Source organism: Mycteria americana, chromosome 15 (genome assembly GCF_035582795.1).
Source record: "Mycteria americana isolate JAX WOST 10 ecotype Jacksonville Zoo and Gardens chromosome 15, USCA_MyAme_1.0, whole genome shotgun sequence".
NCBI lineage: Eukaryota > Metazoa > Chordata > Aves > Ciconiiformes > Ciconiidae > Mycteria > Mycteria americana.
The window spans coordinates 4321614-4338374 of NC_134379.1; the positions used below are offsets into that span (position 1 = coordinate 4321614).

Consider the following 16761-nt stretch of genomic DNA (forward strand, 5'->3'; position numbering starts at 1 on the left):
AGTATTTAAAAAATAAAAAGCAAGAGTTATGCACAAACATCAGAAAAAATACATCCATAACAATATAGTCTTCCCAATTGGCTTTCCGACTGGGAAGTTTACGCTTATTAACCGCTTTTTTTTCTTATTAAAGATATGGTACAAAACAGACACTATGGGATAGAAGATAAACACTAATGCTGATTTGAACGCTATCAAAAAATTAACTCAGAATTATATACTATCAACAATTCTATTTTTCTCATGTTTGATATCAAAAGTGAGGGAATTGCAAAGAGAGTACTTCTGTCAACAGTGACTGACCTTGAATTAGGCCTCAACATGACAGAAAACACTCCTGAATTTTCAGCAGGTACCCTGCTCATTTAAAGACTATCAGCATTCAAAATACATGAGTGACACTGATCCCCTATGTGCTGAAATTCTAAAAAGTTACCTTTAATAAACAGGATCAGTTCTTTATAATCAAATCAACACCAAAACATTACTAAATCTCTTTGCTACTCTTTTTCCAGATGAATTATTTAATACCAAAAAACAAGCAAAAAAATTATAATCTAGTGACTTCGAGATGGTATCGCTCTCTGTTCACAATTACTATATGATTCTCAAGCTGAAATAAAAAGTTGCTACATAAATTCAATGATATTTAACAAATCTAAGGTTTAAATAAATTTAAAGCAGAAATAGCAATAGAGGATAGCGTGGGTGGGGGTGGAGAAATCAATGAAAAGCCATGAAATTTCTCTGTTTTATCCTTTATGTCACAAATAATCTCTCTAGAGATATATACACACACAGAAAATTAAATTAATGCTTTCAAACTGACAAGTGTGGTTAAAAATAATAAAATTAAGCCCTTTTAATCAGAAAGCACTGCCAAAAGGTGCATCCGCTGAAGCCTGCCACTGATACCAAGGCCTGGCCAGTTTGACTGTTAAGAATATGACTTAATGAGCAGAGAGTGTTCTTAAGCCTACTATGTCTTTCCCTCCTGCCAAAGCTCAGAGAGGTGCTGGCAAGCTCTTCTCAGTGCTCTTTGGCTGGAGACTGAGTTGCTATGATATATGTCTACAGAATAATAAGAAAAAAACCTGTGGAAAATGTGAAGATTGCGGGCATGTTCCCCGGAAAAAAACGTATTTGATTACAGCAAGTCAGAAGCAATCTTGACCTATGAATACCTTACTAAGAGAAAAGAGAACTGTTCTTCCCACTATCTGTTCCAATTCATACTCATTTAGATATCAATCCAAAAAAAGAGAGAAAAGAGGGGAAACAAAACGAGTATTTTGCTGAAAAAATACTAAGGCACTACAGAAAGAGTTTTTCTGTTGTTATGGAAACACAGAAAGCACAGGCTAGGAAAAAGAAAAGGGAATAAAGAAGCAGTTTAAACTGCAAATATAAACATGTTCTTGCTTCCCGGAAAAAGTCCTTCCAAAGGATTTTGTTGCTGCTGTGGATCTAAGCAACCGAAAACTACAAATTCTTCCCCGCAGAAACGCAGATAAAAATTTGTAATCCACTGTAACAAAATAATAAATAGGACAAGAAATAAAAAACCAGGCAGAGTTATCAAACTGCTGTTTTCACACACACTAACTTCAGACACTTGCTGTTAAGTAATCAAGAGTGGTGAAAAGGGACATGATTCTGCATTCATCTGGAAAAAAAATAGTCCTTTGTTCCTTCCCCACATTTGTATTTGTATTTCATACATGCTGAGCAGGTAGCCAAAGAAAAATTTCCATTCTCTGAACATAAATTACTTATTAAAAATTGGTCAAGTTGTTTTATATGAAGCTACTCTGAACATGCAGAATAGAATGTAAAAATTGATATTATATGTTAGTCTATAGTCGTTTGCACATAAAAACATTAATTTAAAATACTTCCTGACACAATCCTGAGTTACATCAAGAAATTATGGTAAATAATTGTACACATATAACTGATTAGCAAACTTTGGCTTTAAAATTCTCATTCTGTCTTTAGGTAATACTTAATGAAATGGTACAAATCAGTCACGCTAAAGATATAATGTTCTTATGTACCTGGATAATCTAGATTGGTCAGGTATCATGGAAGGTATCACTTCTCAATGCAAATGGGTCACGGGTTCATGACAGATCCTTTACTGAAGAGCACAGAAAAGCGGCAGTTTCTCTACAGAAGGACAGCAAGTGCATGTATCTTTGGATCTAATTGAAAACAGCTTTCCACCATGTCAGAAAGAAGAAAACAGATTTTTTTACTTGTAGCAATGATCACATTCCTATGTAAATTAACAATGAGAGACTATGATAGAGGGTTTGTCATCACTCCTAAATATTTGAGAGGAAGATTGTAAGAGAATCCTCAATGGTTTTAGCACCATGGTTTCTGGTCAAATATCCTGGCTGCACCTATTGATCAATTACTGCTGCTGATGGAATAACGGGCAGGAAATCAACTGCAAATCCAATAAGCACTTTTGTAAATAAGCTAATATTTGAAAACAGTTTCTCTTCCTCACCAAAACAAAACACCAAAAAAACCCAAGGGCAATAAACCACAGAGTTCACATTATGGACCCAATGAATTCTAAATTCATTCTGGAAAGAAAACCATTTTTAGTGTAGCCATCTATCATTCACCCAGCTCAGTAGCTTTTTACTCCCTGCAGGGCAAAGTCTCTTCATCCTTGCTTCTGTCATTTTAAACTACAGAAGGGAACAAATTATGCACCTAAGACCACTGCTGGTTTTTTATTCTTTCTTAGACCAAATTTTTAAATCATTTTGTGACTGAATTCTGAGCGCAGGCATCTGAACTGTGTTGACAGTAACGGTATCTGTTAAGAAAAAACACTAAACTCTTCATGCGTATACACACATACATGCATAAACAAAATCAAGCAATGCTCACATAGATGTTACCATTGTAATTATAGAAAGTGACTGAACTGCACTAAATTACTAGGATTAACTTTGGCTTGCTGATTCCATGCCCTTGCATGCACTTTTAGCCCCAGATACCTGTCAAACTCACTAATGTTCTTTACAGAGAAGTAAAACTTAGAAACAGAAACATGGATATTATCAGGATCTAATAGGACTTTTGGGGAAAAAAAATCCAGGTAAAGGAAAATTTGTGTGATTTTTCAAAATGAAGCATTTTTACCTCATTTTGTGAGGATAGCCACAGAAAGCCACCCTGTGCTTTTCTGGTATTCTTTAGCAACACACACACACACACACTCAAGTCTCTATATATTTATAAACCTGAAAGTGACATAATAAAATATTGTCACATCTCTGTTTCACCCACTGTATTTCAAGAAATACAGTTTAAAATTCTAACCTGCAGTGGAAGACCCTGTTGAACATCCTGGTGGCTGCCTGCTCAGGAGCTTTACTGCCAGTTCTTAGCCAGGAGAAGGATAATTGCAACAAAGAACCCTGGGGGAAATGGTCACAGAACATGTATTTTCCTTTGGGCCAAGTGTGAGCAGGACTTAAGAAGCACCAGGATGCTATCCCTGCTGATATCCTGTCTCTGCTGCACTTTTATCTTTGGCGCACAAAATCAGTTACGATCTCTGCCATAAGAGATACAATACACTGATTTATCCCTAATTAAGGATGAAGTACAGAAACAACATTTGATTGTTGTTTACCTTTCGACATCTGTGGGCCTCTTTCAAATACAGTGATTTGAAAAAAAGGGAAGAAACCTCACTAATTGCTCTTAGAGCTGTGTGAAGAGTTCAGGCTTTCTGTTTCTGGGCTTTTGTAAGGAAGAGCTATGTTTCAGATGTAGTGTGTGTTGCTATGGTAATTATTATTTTACTGAATGATATACATTCAGAACTGATTTCATATTGTCAGACAGCAATTAAACAGATTAGACTGTGTATACTCACAATTCTGAAATATTTCCAATTTGTTTTAAATTTTAGGCCATGTGAGAAGCACTGGTCTGACAGCCCTGGAAAGTAAAATACTAATTCAAAGGGCAGCTCCAGCTGTACAGGTTTCCTCTTACCTCCTCAGTGGTCTATCCACAGGCCACTGTTATCTTAGGAGCAGATACTGCAAGACATTTTGGTGCCTGAAGTCAGACACTGTCTCTCTGGCTCCTCACAGCTACAGCCATCTCCTGCTCATTCTTCTGCTGCAGACCTGAAATCTCTCTTTCCAGATGGCTGTAGCAGCAGCTACAGTAACTATCAGAAATCGAACATGTTGGCTTCTCTCTTCCATTATTACAGTACTCATCAGGAGGAAGTTGCTAAACCTACTTGCTAAACCTACTAAGTGAAGATAAATTATTTTCCTCATCCTGCAGTCCCTTCTGCCACCATGCAACCTCTGAGGATAGAACACGACTCTGAAAGCAGGCAGGCAGGCATCCATACAGCATCAGCTGCAACCCTGCGTCCTAGTTTTGTTACCAGGACACCTGTACAATAGAACCAAAGCATAAAGTACTCACTCTTATTCACAAACGTATCATCCGTCACTTTTATTCCAGATCCAACATGTACTTTAGACTGACAACAACAGTTTCCAGATTTATCTAGCTCTCTCAAGTATCTAACTGAAGTTATAGAAACATGAAAGCAGTTGAGGAAGAAAAACAGGAAGCAACATGATTTAATTTTCCTGAGAGATTCTTAAGTATCTCAGAGTAACTAGAGAGACAATATTCCTACAATACAAAAATTATGCTTAAATTTGTGTAACCAAAACCACGAAACCCTTTGGAATTTTATTTGCTATGCCTTAGCTTGGCAAAGGAAGAAATAATAGTGGCAAGGGCAGGAAATCAAGAAAGCCCAGGCTTGTGCCTAGCTTTATTACAGGCTTTCTTTGGGAAATCAATCAATTGCAGAATCCCATTTTTCCCCATGCTAAGAAATAACTCAAGACAAAATTTAATACATGTGAATAGGGATAGTCAGGGAGATAAATGATGAGTTTGAAAACTCATGGATGAAAAACACTAGAAAAACGTACAGAATTGTCAGGAAGGAAAGTAGCTGTGCAGCTTCTGAACAAAGGACAATCATCTCTAAAAGAAGAGCAAATTCAGTGTCTGCCTCGGTTCTGTAGGCCCATAGCTAGATACATGCAATAATACAGACAAAAATAGGCTAAATCTTTAAGCTTCATGAGGAGGACACTTGACAGACACAGAACAGTACGGGAAATTATAAGATATTATTTCATTATCCATATATTTTGTTGGTCATTCTCTCTATCAAGTAAATTATTTTCATAGGTTGACATATTACAGTTTGTGGGAGCAAGTCAGTTAAGAGATCAGGAATGAGTCAGCAGCAGAAGGCTGATGGAAACGTTAATCTTGAAGAAAGAGCTAAAGGACGAGAGGAAAACAGAATATCATTCAAGAGCAGAGAAAATATAATGGGCACAGAGGGTCTGAAAGGTGAATAGACTGATTGCTGCACAAGGGAACATCAGACTGCAAGAAGCTGGTGGAGCACAGGCCATAAACAAAGAGGAAACAAATTGACTAAAATAAGGTGGAACCTTGAAAATTAAGATAAAAATAATTTTGATTCCAAAAGGATATCATAATTTACCCAAAGGAGGTCATGTCATGGCAACATGACTGGAGCAATTGTATAGCATTTGCTGTTTCTCTTAGTGATAAGGAATCAACACAATCTAGTCATTTCACTAGCGGCATTTCAGACAGTTCACAAAGGATTTGGCATTCATTCAGGAAAGTCTTGACTTATCTTTTTGTCCCAGTTCCCAATCCTGTGAATAGTAGGGGTTTTGTATGTCATCAGCATATCAGTAAGATATCTAATTTATTCACAACAGTACTCACTACCTAAAATCACTAAAGCAGGAAAGACTTTTTATGTCTTTTGGATCAAGCTGTCATGTTTGCAAAATATACTTTGCTGGGTATCCTTGACATATGGTCAGAATAATTTAGTTTGTTTTCTTATATACAATCTTCTCTCAAGGAAAACTTACTATGTGAGAGCTATGGAGGAAAAAAGGATGCAAAATGAAGCGGTATTCAGTTCCAAGGGAACTTACAATACAAATTTAATTTTAATAGATATTGAAACTGTCTGCTGGGCTTAATATTCAGGCTAATTATGACTAAACCAAACTGGCAATTCTTTCTCCTTCCTATGTGTTTTAGAAAAATTGGCTTTGTCTGGAGAGAACAGGGAAATACAAACAATGTTGTTCACATCCAGACCAGCAGCTGCCAAAAGAGCTTGAAAAAGGAACCTTAACTGTAATTGCTGCATCTGAAAAAAAATGCAAACAGTTAACTAACAGCAGGATTCCACAATATGAGTTTAGTAAAGCTCATAACCCTCAGCATTCCAAAAGGGCCACAACATTAAAATTCAGTGGTGAAGGAACGGATCATTCTTTAAGACAACACTAGCAGCTGAAGTATAAAGTGAAATGGTAGTCATAACAATGTCCCTAACTTTCTCCTTAAAATGGTTCTAACAATATCCTTCAGCCTTTGCCTAGTTAACTTGCAATTAGCACGTGTGAGGCTGATCTAAAAGTTATTTTAGGAGCCAACTAGAAAGGAGATTCAGCCTTTTTAAAATTGAATTGTTTTCTATGGTTTAAGACTGTTTCCATGGAGAGACCACAGCATATGAACATCTTTAGGCCAAGTGCTTTGCTGCAGGCTTATCTGAATGAAAGCACCACATCAGGAAGGATAATCGAGGCCAGTTGTTTAAAATTCATGGGCATTCTCCTATACTTAACACAGGAGCAGTTTATTTTCATTATTTTGATCTGTTAAGCATTTAAAAGTTAAACAGTGCTATAGACACCTTCTCTTAAATGACGTATCTTAATATAATATTTACTCAGGATGGAATAATTTTATTTGCAACAATGTCATGCTATTGGGTGATGGCAGCAAAGTGTCATGCAAAATTATACTCTAGTTGAATGTAAAGGGATGCATACGGGGAAAAAATGTCCATCCTAAATTCACATACAAAATAGTGAGCTCTGAACTGACTATTATCACTTGGGAGAAACATCTGTAAGTTATAACAAATAGGTCTATTAAAAAGCCAGCTTACTCTTCATTAAGGAAAATAAAGCAAATAGAATGGCAGTAGTTATTAGAAACAGGAACGTCGTTATACTACTTTATAAACCCTGAGTGTGCGTGCAACTTGAATACTATCTCTGATTTGGATCTCGGTCGAGGTTTCTCTCCTTACACCTTCCCGCTTCCAACGCATACACACACAGACAAACAAGAAAAAGTACAGAAAAAGGCAACAAAAATGATCAAAGGAATGGAACAGCTGCTCTTTGAGGAACAATTAAGAGTTTATATTGTTTAAAAAAGTCACTTGAACGCGCTTGTGAAACAACAGCAATCTAGTGGATGTGCTGTACGCTCTTGCACACCTTCACAAGGCAAATCCAAAATTTAGCCTTTCCCCCAAAACATTTTACAAGGCAACATCCTTCTCGCTACATATTTTTAAGACGATGATGAACAGTGCTATACATGTGTAGATATTTTGGATGATTTCTAAATTAGTTTGCTGTTCTCCCAACAGGTAGTGTTATGTTTTTAAGTTCACATTCTTAAGACTCCACAACACACAACAATTGATGTATATTAAGTAACACCTATATAACCTCTGAGGTTGCCAAAATTACACCTATTTTGTACTTTAGAAAGTAAAGAAACAAATATTCAGTGGCTCAAAAAATGCTAATAGGAATTTTGCAGAAACAAGGTTTAGGGTCCAGGAGCTAATGCTTAAACTTGAACTACTGATAGACATTTATATAAGTCCTGAGAACATTTTCAGAGCTTAATAGATCATAATAACATTAACACTCCTTGTTTAGCATTTTCAAATTAAGCACAAAAAGAAGCCTGTGGTAATTTACATACACTCCTTTGCACTTTCACCTAACCTTCTTTGAGGCTACAAAAAAATCTGTGTTTTATCTACTTAACCCCTTTGGAGGCAAGATAGCAGGCAAAAGGGAAACAGACTTTGCAAAAGATTTTCTTAACCATACTCCTGCACTCTTAAAACACAAGCCCTGAGACGTAGTTTCCCTCCTCTCTGCTCATCCCTTCACATGAATTGCTGGTTTAATCTGCATTTCATCTAATGTAATCATTCCTATTGTGTGGGCTGTGGTTGGGCTCAACACAGAGCAGAGCTGCACTGAAACAGAGCCTCCATTCCTGTGCTGTCAGCTCAAACTCCGGTTCAATGTGTTCAGACTGCAGCTCTCATGAACCTGAGTGAGACGCTGTAGGCCTTTTCCAGTCAGGGCAACATTATGGAGTGCAACCCATTTACGGTGGCAAGGCCAAACTAGTGCAGTCATCGTACCAATAACTTAGCACCGTTACAGAGTAAATGTCACAGTTCCATAGTTATATCCCATCCCAGGAAAACTAGGTTCAAAACACTTAGATATATGTCAAGTTTTTGCTAGTGAAAGATGATCAACTAAACTACCTTACAATCAATCCAGTTTAAGAGCCTTCACCTTCTGTTTTAATTTATTGCACCGAATTGTTCCTACTACGCCTGGGTTAAAAGGACATCTGCACACTTCTCCCAAGACAAAATGGTAATTTAAAATCTGGATGGAGGAAGGACAGCAAGAAAATTTTCTCTGGCAAGTCAGGATGTTGCCACTTGCACTGGTTTTGCTCCTGGCTCTCCTGTTAGTGATAAACGTTAGTGTCAGGTTCTCGTAACTGAGTACCAAATCAGACAAGCTGATACTCAGAAGACAACAGCTGAGTCTGAGAACATTTACTATAGCTGAAGAAATTCCAAGGCATTTATACCAGAACATTTACCTTTGACATCAGAACTTCTGTATACACAAGAGGAACAATTTATGCTGACATTTTCCATAGCAATGCTCTTTTCCATTACAAATGCATCATGTTCTTTCCATTCTTATGCATAAAGAACAATGACCTTAAAAGTAACATTTCAATTTACAGGAAATTTTAACTAGTATGATCATCATATCCAAAGGAATATGATGTTAAAATATTATTCTCTTGAACTTTGCAAAACACAATAAGATATCAACACGAATAACAAACTTTTCACTAATTTAATACAAATGCACTGTAGTAAGGTATTTTTGCAAGTAAAGGTTAATTTGCTTTTCCCTGCACAAATAATATTGATTATTAATAGAGGGTCCATATTCACTCATTCAAGCCAAATTTCCTGGAGATGAACAGCAGTACACAGAAGCAAAATGACCAGATTTTGACCAGGTTCTTTGACCTGCATTTCTCGGACTAATGAGGAAGTATCTAGTTAAGATGCAAATGAGCAGCCCATGTGAAAAGAATTCCAGACTACCAATTGCCTTTATAATTCCCTGTATTATGACAAACATTTCTAAACACTGGCAAACACTTTCTAACCACTAACTGCAGACTTGCACATTATGCATAGATCAAGATCACTGTTTTATTATCAATATACAGTATAATATATACAGGTAACCCTTTTCTTTTTCTTTAGAACAGAAACCAGTTCTGTGGCAATCATGGGTAAATGAAACAAGGACACTGATGAGCCACAAAAGTACTCTCAGCCAAGAACCTGTAAACAAAGTATGTCAGCAGAAGAGAAATGGAAACGTTAATTTATTGTACTTCTTGAAATTCTGGATCCGATTCTGCCGTTTTATTGCATCTCTGGGAATAAACTCAAAAACCAGACAGGCTTGCTTTGTCACGTTTGTTCTCTGGAGAATTTTGAAAAAGATTCTATTTGCACCATTGCAGGTTGAAAAAATGTGAATCAACAGTGACTCGCTCAGCTAGTTCCCGACTCCAAGACAAGTGAATCAAGAAGACACTGTATCTTTTATCCAACTGTAGCAATTACCCCCAATGGATTTTACACATTCAAAAATATATGATGCCTCATTAGCTTGTCATGATGAATAAACTCCATTAATCAACATTTATTTTACTAGATTTAACTGCTACTACCCTTGAGTTGAAAAGGAAATGAAGAAAAATGTAGGCTTGTAGGAGCTATTTCCCCAAGGGCTTTGTTATGGGTGAAGAATAAAAAAGCCAAGAGGGATTTTTTTGTTTTGGGTAGGGGACAAGAATTATTCACCTGCTTTAAATGTTCTTGTTAACAGACATGTCTTACAGATAGGTAAGGATATAAGGTGCTGCGGTCTTCCCAGCAAGAATGTCAAAAGTTAATGGCAGCTGTATCAAGAGAGCTGAAAGTGATGAGCATCTACTCATTTGGCAAGGAACTGAGATGACATGAATTGGTGGCATTGGTCTGGTTCTTCATATGCAACTGTCACTACCACATAAGTCACCGGTAGAACTGCCAGCAGTATGCAATTTTAGATGAGCACTGACTGGGGAAGGGGGAGCAGGAACAACAACCAGAAACTGAAAGAACCTCCCCTGGTACTGCAGTTGGCAGAAACTGTTCTGAGATTTAACACAGGACTTCAGTTTTAAGAGAGAAACTACAGTCTCTATCAGCCCTAAATTAAAATATATTTATTTACAGAGCCTGTGTATGCACATGTCTCTGTGTGTGTGCTTTTAAAGATAAAATAGCAAGCAGACAGATGCTGATTTGTGGAGACTTAGAATTAAAATAGCCTACTTGCTGATTACACCATTCAACACTAGGCTGTTTTGTCCTATTTGACGCTATTTTTTCATTGCTGAATGCTTTAACATTGTCTCATCTCCAATATGTTTTAATACCACGTTCATAATACCACAAAGGTACTAATTGACCAGAGCATTTCAACAGTGTGTACGTTAAGACTTCCATCATGCAAAAATAACAAAAAAATGCTAGTTTTGTCTGTGCTATCTATCTGTAGATAGGTAGCTGTAATCCCAAAAGTCTTTATCTCTCTATTGTATCTCCAATACAATACTGAAATGGCTCACATTACCAAATGAAAAAAAAAAAAAAATATCTGGGCTTATATTATGCCATATTAAAAGCTCAGCATTAGTTCATTAAATAGCTACATTTGCTTTGTTTGATATTACAATCACAGATCTTACTCTTTCTGACAATACATAATCAAAGATATTTGGCACTCTATCAACAATTCCAGACTTGGAAGGATTATAGATGCACTGACAGTTAAACGGAGTTAGAGTTCCCTGCCAAAGATAGATAAGTAGCATGTACTCCTTGATAAGTCCTATCAGAGCCACACTCTGACAGGAATTTTTTTACAATGCTACTAAATCTTACGCTATGAACCTCATTACGCACACTGCCATTTGCCCCGCTAGAGGCTGAACTCCCTTGCCACCAATAAATATATTCCGTTTCTATCCCCAATTGCATACATACTGCGTTATATTTCAGATTCAAAATAACTGATCAGGCTTGATGGGGCTGGGAGGGGGAGAAGATGGAATGCTTTTGTAATAGCATACAGAGATCTAGCCAGAATGCTTAATCTGGTTAGCTGTAAGACGAAAATCTGTCTGGTGGCTTCGTGACAAAGGAATGAGGCTATGTAGTACAATGCAAACACCTTATTTTAAATGTTTACAAACAGTAATTTCCATCATTTGCACAGAGTTACTCTGTTGAAAGAAGTTTCTGTAGAAAAATTACGGGGGGGGGGGGGGGGGGGGAACTAAATCTCAGATCTTTAGTCGCAATGATTCTTCTGCATGCCTGATTTTTACAATATAATTACCCACATAGGCGCACACATGCAGAGCACGAGGATACATGCCAGTACCACTCAGTAAAAGCAGATCTAAGTTGACTGAACTTTCTTTTATAGGAATATCATGATGCCAGCTTCTGTAGAATTTGGTCATACTTTTACTCACTTAACTGGATGCTACATCATTACAAAATCCACTCTGAACTCTCTTTTTGTCTTCAATATAATTTGGTAAAATAACAGAGCTCTAGCAGCAAAAGCATTCCTGTATGTGTAATGAAGATCTCAGATCAAACATCTCAACAGATTCATTTAAAATAAGTGTATTATAATTTCCTAGATTATTACCTGCCAAAGCTCAGTGGGTGGTCTCTTAAGGCCTACGCCGTCAGGAATCCCAGGTTCTTAGAATCCTGTCATATCTGTCTGCATCCACCCCCTCAATGTTTCCCGTTTCCCTTCTTCTGCTTCAGAAAGTAATTCCCTTGGTAGCTGTCACATTAAGATATTGGGATACAGTCCTCCTGCTGCAATTCTGGATTCTAACTGAACCTGATTGTCAAGTTCACTAACAGAAAGTGAGTACAACCTACTGCAGTGCCTTGAGATTAATTTGCCTTGAGCTAATGAAAGTCAATTTCTCATTTCAGCCCTTAATTGTGATCAATAGGGCTTGAATGAAACTTATTAATACAAATAGATAACTGATAGGAAGAATTCAAATTCAGTGTGGCTATTTAGGATTATATACAATCCAGATTTGTTTCTTCAAGTTTAGATATTTTTCAGAAAGAGGGAGACAACAGCTCAGAGTGTTATCACAGGAGCAAATCTGGCAAAGTTTAAGAGCACAGTAAAAACTGGAAAGGGGTTTAGACTCATATGTAGTCAAACCAGCTTTTAACTACATATTATCACTACATAGCTATTTTTTATATAAATAGGCAGTCAGTAATGTGCCTCTTATACTTTATTGAGACATCTATTCCCTGCAGGTGTTAAGGCCTAACGCCATCACCTCTGACTCTTCACTCCCTCTTTTATACTCCAGTGATATAAATCAACTTAGAGCATGTAAAGCTTATTTACATTCCTATGGCATTCTCTGAAATATGATCTAGAGGAAAATTTTCTCTTTGTCAGAATTTTCCTGCATGCTTAATTCAGAACAAAACAAATCAGCACAAGAACTTACATATACACACTAACATATCAATTAACTGATTTTATATTTTTTAGTATGCTTACAAGCATGTTATTTTTAACTAAGGGAACTAATTTCAGCCTGAAGAAGAGAAGGCTCCGGGGAGACCTTATAGCAGCCTGCTATACAGCCTGCTATACAGCTAACCTGAAGGGCCTACAGGAAAGCTGGAGAGGGCCTTTTTACAAGGGCATGTAGTGATAGGACAAGGGGTAATGGCTTTAAACTGAAAGAGGGTAGATTTAGATTAGATAAAGGAAGAAATTCTTCACTCTGAGGGTGGTGAGGCACTGGAACAGGTTGCCCAGAGAAGCTGTAGATGCCCCATCCCTGAAGTGTTCAAGGCCAGGCTGGATGGGGCTTTGAGCAACCTGGTCTGGTGGAAGGTGTCCCTGCCCGTGGCAGGGGGGTTGGAACTAGATGATCTTTAAGGTCCAAACCATTCTATGATTCTAACTTGATCTTACTGGTGAGCATGGGCAAGCTTTTTTACTTTCTTGGGTACAGGTAAAAGCTGTCGTAGACAGGATCTGGGCTGTGTATTTGTGTGCTTAATTTTTTTTATTGAACACCATAGCTTGGCCAATAGTTTGCAGAGATAAAATAATCTGAAAAATATTTTCAAGCATGATATCAAGGGTAACACTTCCTAAAGTGCTTTGTCTATGTTGTCATTTTTCGGAAATTTTCCTGGTTTGTTGTTCCCACCAGTATTATGATAAGGGTAGCAATTTTAGACACCTCACTGTAAAATTTCTTTATCATGTCACTTACCCTTGCACTAAGTGAGACTAGCAGCTTGTATTTTCTGCTCATACTAACACTAGTAGTCTCCACTGTTTTCATGGATAGTACTGTAATGGCTTTATAACTACGCACAGAAAGCAACAGTAAAAGTTACAGTAAAATTAATCAGCCATGTATCTAGTTACCAGTGCTGTTTTAAAAATACATTGCCTTATCATGCATATATTTTTGTTTTTCTCCGATTATAACAAATGAATAATTAACCTTTGCAAGCAAATACAGAGAGTAGCATCATCCTCATACAATTAACTGTATTCACACAACAGACGTGTAAACTATATTTGGATCCAGGAGGTGGAAAAAACAGATGAATCTGTGGAGCAAAAGAATACTTGTGAAATGCTTTCTTTTACAGGATATCCAAGCATGTAGGCTGGAACATGGAATTTGGGGAGTTACAAATACACTTAGTATAGCTGCAAATTCCTTATTTTGATATTAAGTCAACGTATCACTCCACACTTAAAAGTCTGCTAGCAGCAAGCAGAGTACCAGATCTCTTACATACAAGAAAGAACAAATCTAATAATTACCAATTCCTCTTACATATCAGAAAGAACAAATCTACTAATTACCAATTCCATCCAAATGGATGTATTTTGGGGGCTGGAATTAGTAGATTAGTCGCAGTCTTTGACCTTTGAAACTAAGTACATTGTCCTCCTCGCAATCTCTAACCGGCAGCAACCAAAGTTCATTAACACCAGTTTCTTGGGTAGCTTACTATGTCAATGTACTTCTGGTTTTTATGAGACTTCTAGACTATGATAAATTCTTATTTCCCGTTTATAAAACAGTAAAATAACATGAGGAGGAACTGATAGAGAATGACAGATTTATCTTCTCAAACTGCTTCAGGAAGCCTAAAAGCATCTATAGCTGGTTTGAACACAGAAACGTTGGTTGAAGAAAACAATCTGGACCATCTATTTACCTTGCCAGACTTTCTTTGTCATGGAAGAAACATTCAACACTGATAAAAGAGGATGGGGAAACCTAAGAAAGGTTACAATTCTGTAAATCCATAGTAATAGCATTAAAGCTGTTGCACTATAGCTACTTTTGCAATTAGATTATTGAATAAGTTAATATGGTTCAGAAAAAATGTGCAGTTTTCACTAAGGAATCAAATAGAATATACAGTTTTTCACCTTGGAGAGGGAGAACGGGCATCAGTCCTTTAGTTTTCATCGATTTCAGCTGTCCAGACTTTAAATGGAACTGATAAGGTTATTAGGTTCAATCAGCATTTTATTCAGATGCTTAAATGCAGCCCATTAGGTTATGAAGTTAGCAGGTAACTGACTAAAGAAGTGAGCATGCTAGCAATTCCTTTTAATAGTGTTTTAGTTGATCTGATGTTTCAGATGGTCTACTCACTCTCACACTTTTTTTAAATTATTTTCATTTGATACTGTGTCTATTACATTTTCTCATTCTGTCCCTTTATTCTTAAAGGGTTAATTGGTGACTTCTATGTATGTTGGAAAACAACCCCACTTAAATTTCCTCTGTTACAGATTCTATCACCTATCTCCTTGAAGAACTATTTTTCAGGGTTTGAGTGATGAGAAGTACTTAGAATTGGAGGAATTCTTGAAGCTTCAAAGTACCCATCAATGTCAATGTAAATATTTAAAGGAAAGAATTTGGATATCACAGCTGAAAAAAAAAAATCTCAAGAGCAGTCTAGAAGACTCCATATGTTTACTCACAACAAAAATCTGAAAAGCAAATGATTAAGTATTTATAGTGTAACTACCAGTAACAGTCTTTTTTACAGCTACACATTTAATCTTTTGAAAGACATCACAAGTTTTCATTACATCCTATTTATGTGAAAAAGGTCCACATTTCACCTGACAGGCTAATAGCCCAGAAACATCCCAGAAGGTATAACAGCACAGGCTCAATCACTGACCACAGTGTATCACACCTATAACCTTTTCTTACAGGTTTAAAAAAAAATAAATAAAATAAAATTTAAAAATCTGTAATCTGTACAGTGGATGAAATTGTGGCTCAAAGGAAGCACTGGAGAATTATGGTTTTGAAGGGCACAGTTTCATCCCTTGATGCCAACTTGTGCAATTTCACGGCAAGTTTCATAGTATTTTGTGTTTTACTTCAACTATTTGAAACAAGCAAGTACTTTCAAATCTCAGATTATTCTTTTAAAAGAAAGCTTCCAAGCTGCTTGATTGCAAAGTAAAATGTTTGAAACATTGAAATGTTTCTAAGTACACTTTTCAGAAGCAAAACCAACACCAGGGTTTTTTCTCAATTATTTTAAATTTAGGTCAGTTTTATTGTTTTGAGCTAAATTCTGATACAGTGATTACTTGGTCTGGCAGCATTATCTTCTTTACCTTTTCTTTTGCATATTCTTCCCTTGTTATAGTGGCACAAAAAAAGCACATGCCAAACAAGATTACCAACTCTGGATTTTTATTTGTAGCAGCAACACAATATAATTGTCTTTTACTTTATAACTACAGAAAGACATGAAAACTTTTTGATGGGGGGGGCAGAGGGTGGGGAGAAAAGATTAAGAAGGAAAAGGATTTTCTTAAGTGGAGAGGAATTTTTTTTATGTTTACTTTTAAATCAAGACTGACTTGCCTTTTTTTTTTTTTTACTATAAATTTCTTCCAACCTCCTGCCCTGTTTTATGTATTTATCCTTCCTTATTCATAGAACAGAAAAATAAAACAAATCATCTTCCTTAAAAAGAAGGATAAATATACAGTAAATTAATTAACGCAGTTCTGAAACATAAGGGTTTATAAAACTACAGGATGTGTTAGTTTATTCTTGGATTTAAAAGTACCAATTTTTTTGAGAGTCATATCCTGTGCCTTTTTATTTAGCCCAAACTTCCTTTGACATAACTTGGAAGCTCTTGACATGCAGAAAATGTGAATTAACCTTCATACGCATTGCCTAGCTTGGCATTTTCCTGAAACTTTCCATGTTTATTGTTGCTACCAGTATTACTCCAAGGGTAGCTATTTTAGACTTCTCACTGTA

The 16761-nt window shown here is 36.6% G+C and overlaps 1 protein-coding gene across 1 annotated transcript in view; it reads right to left on the bottom strand.

Annotated features, from left to right (window-relative positions):
- Nucleotides 1–16761, bottom strand: part of PPM1E (protein phosphatase, Mg2+/Mn2+ dependent 1E) — a 78156-nt gene that overhangs the window by 46585 nt on the left and 14810 nt on the right. The gene's annotated exons all lie outside the window — the stretch shown is intronic.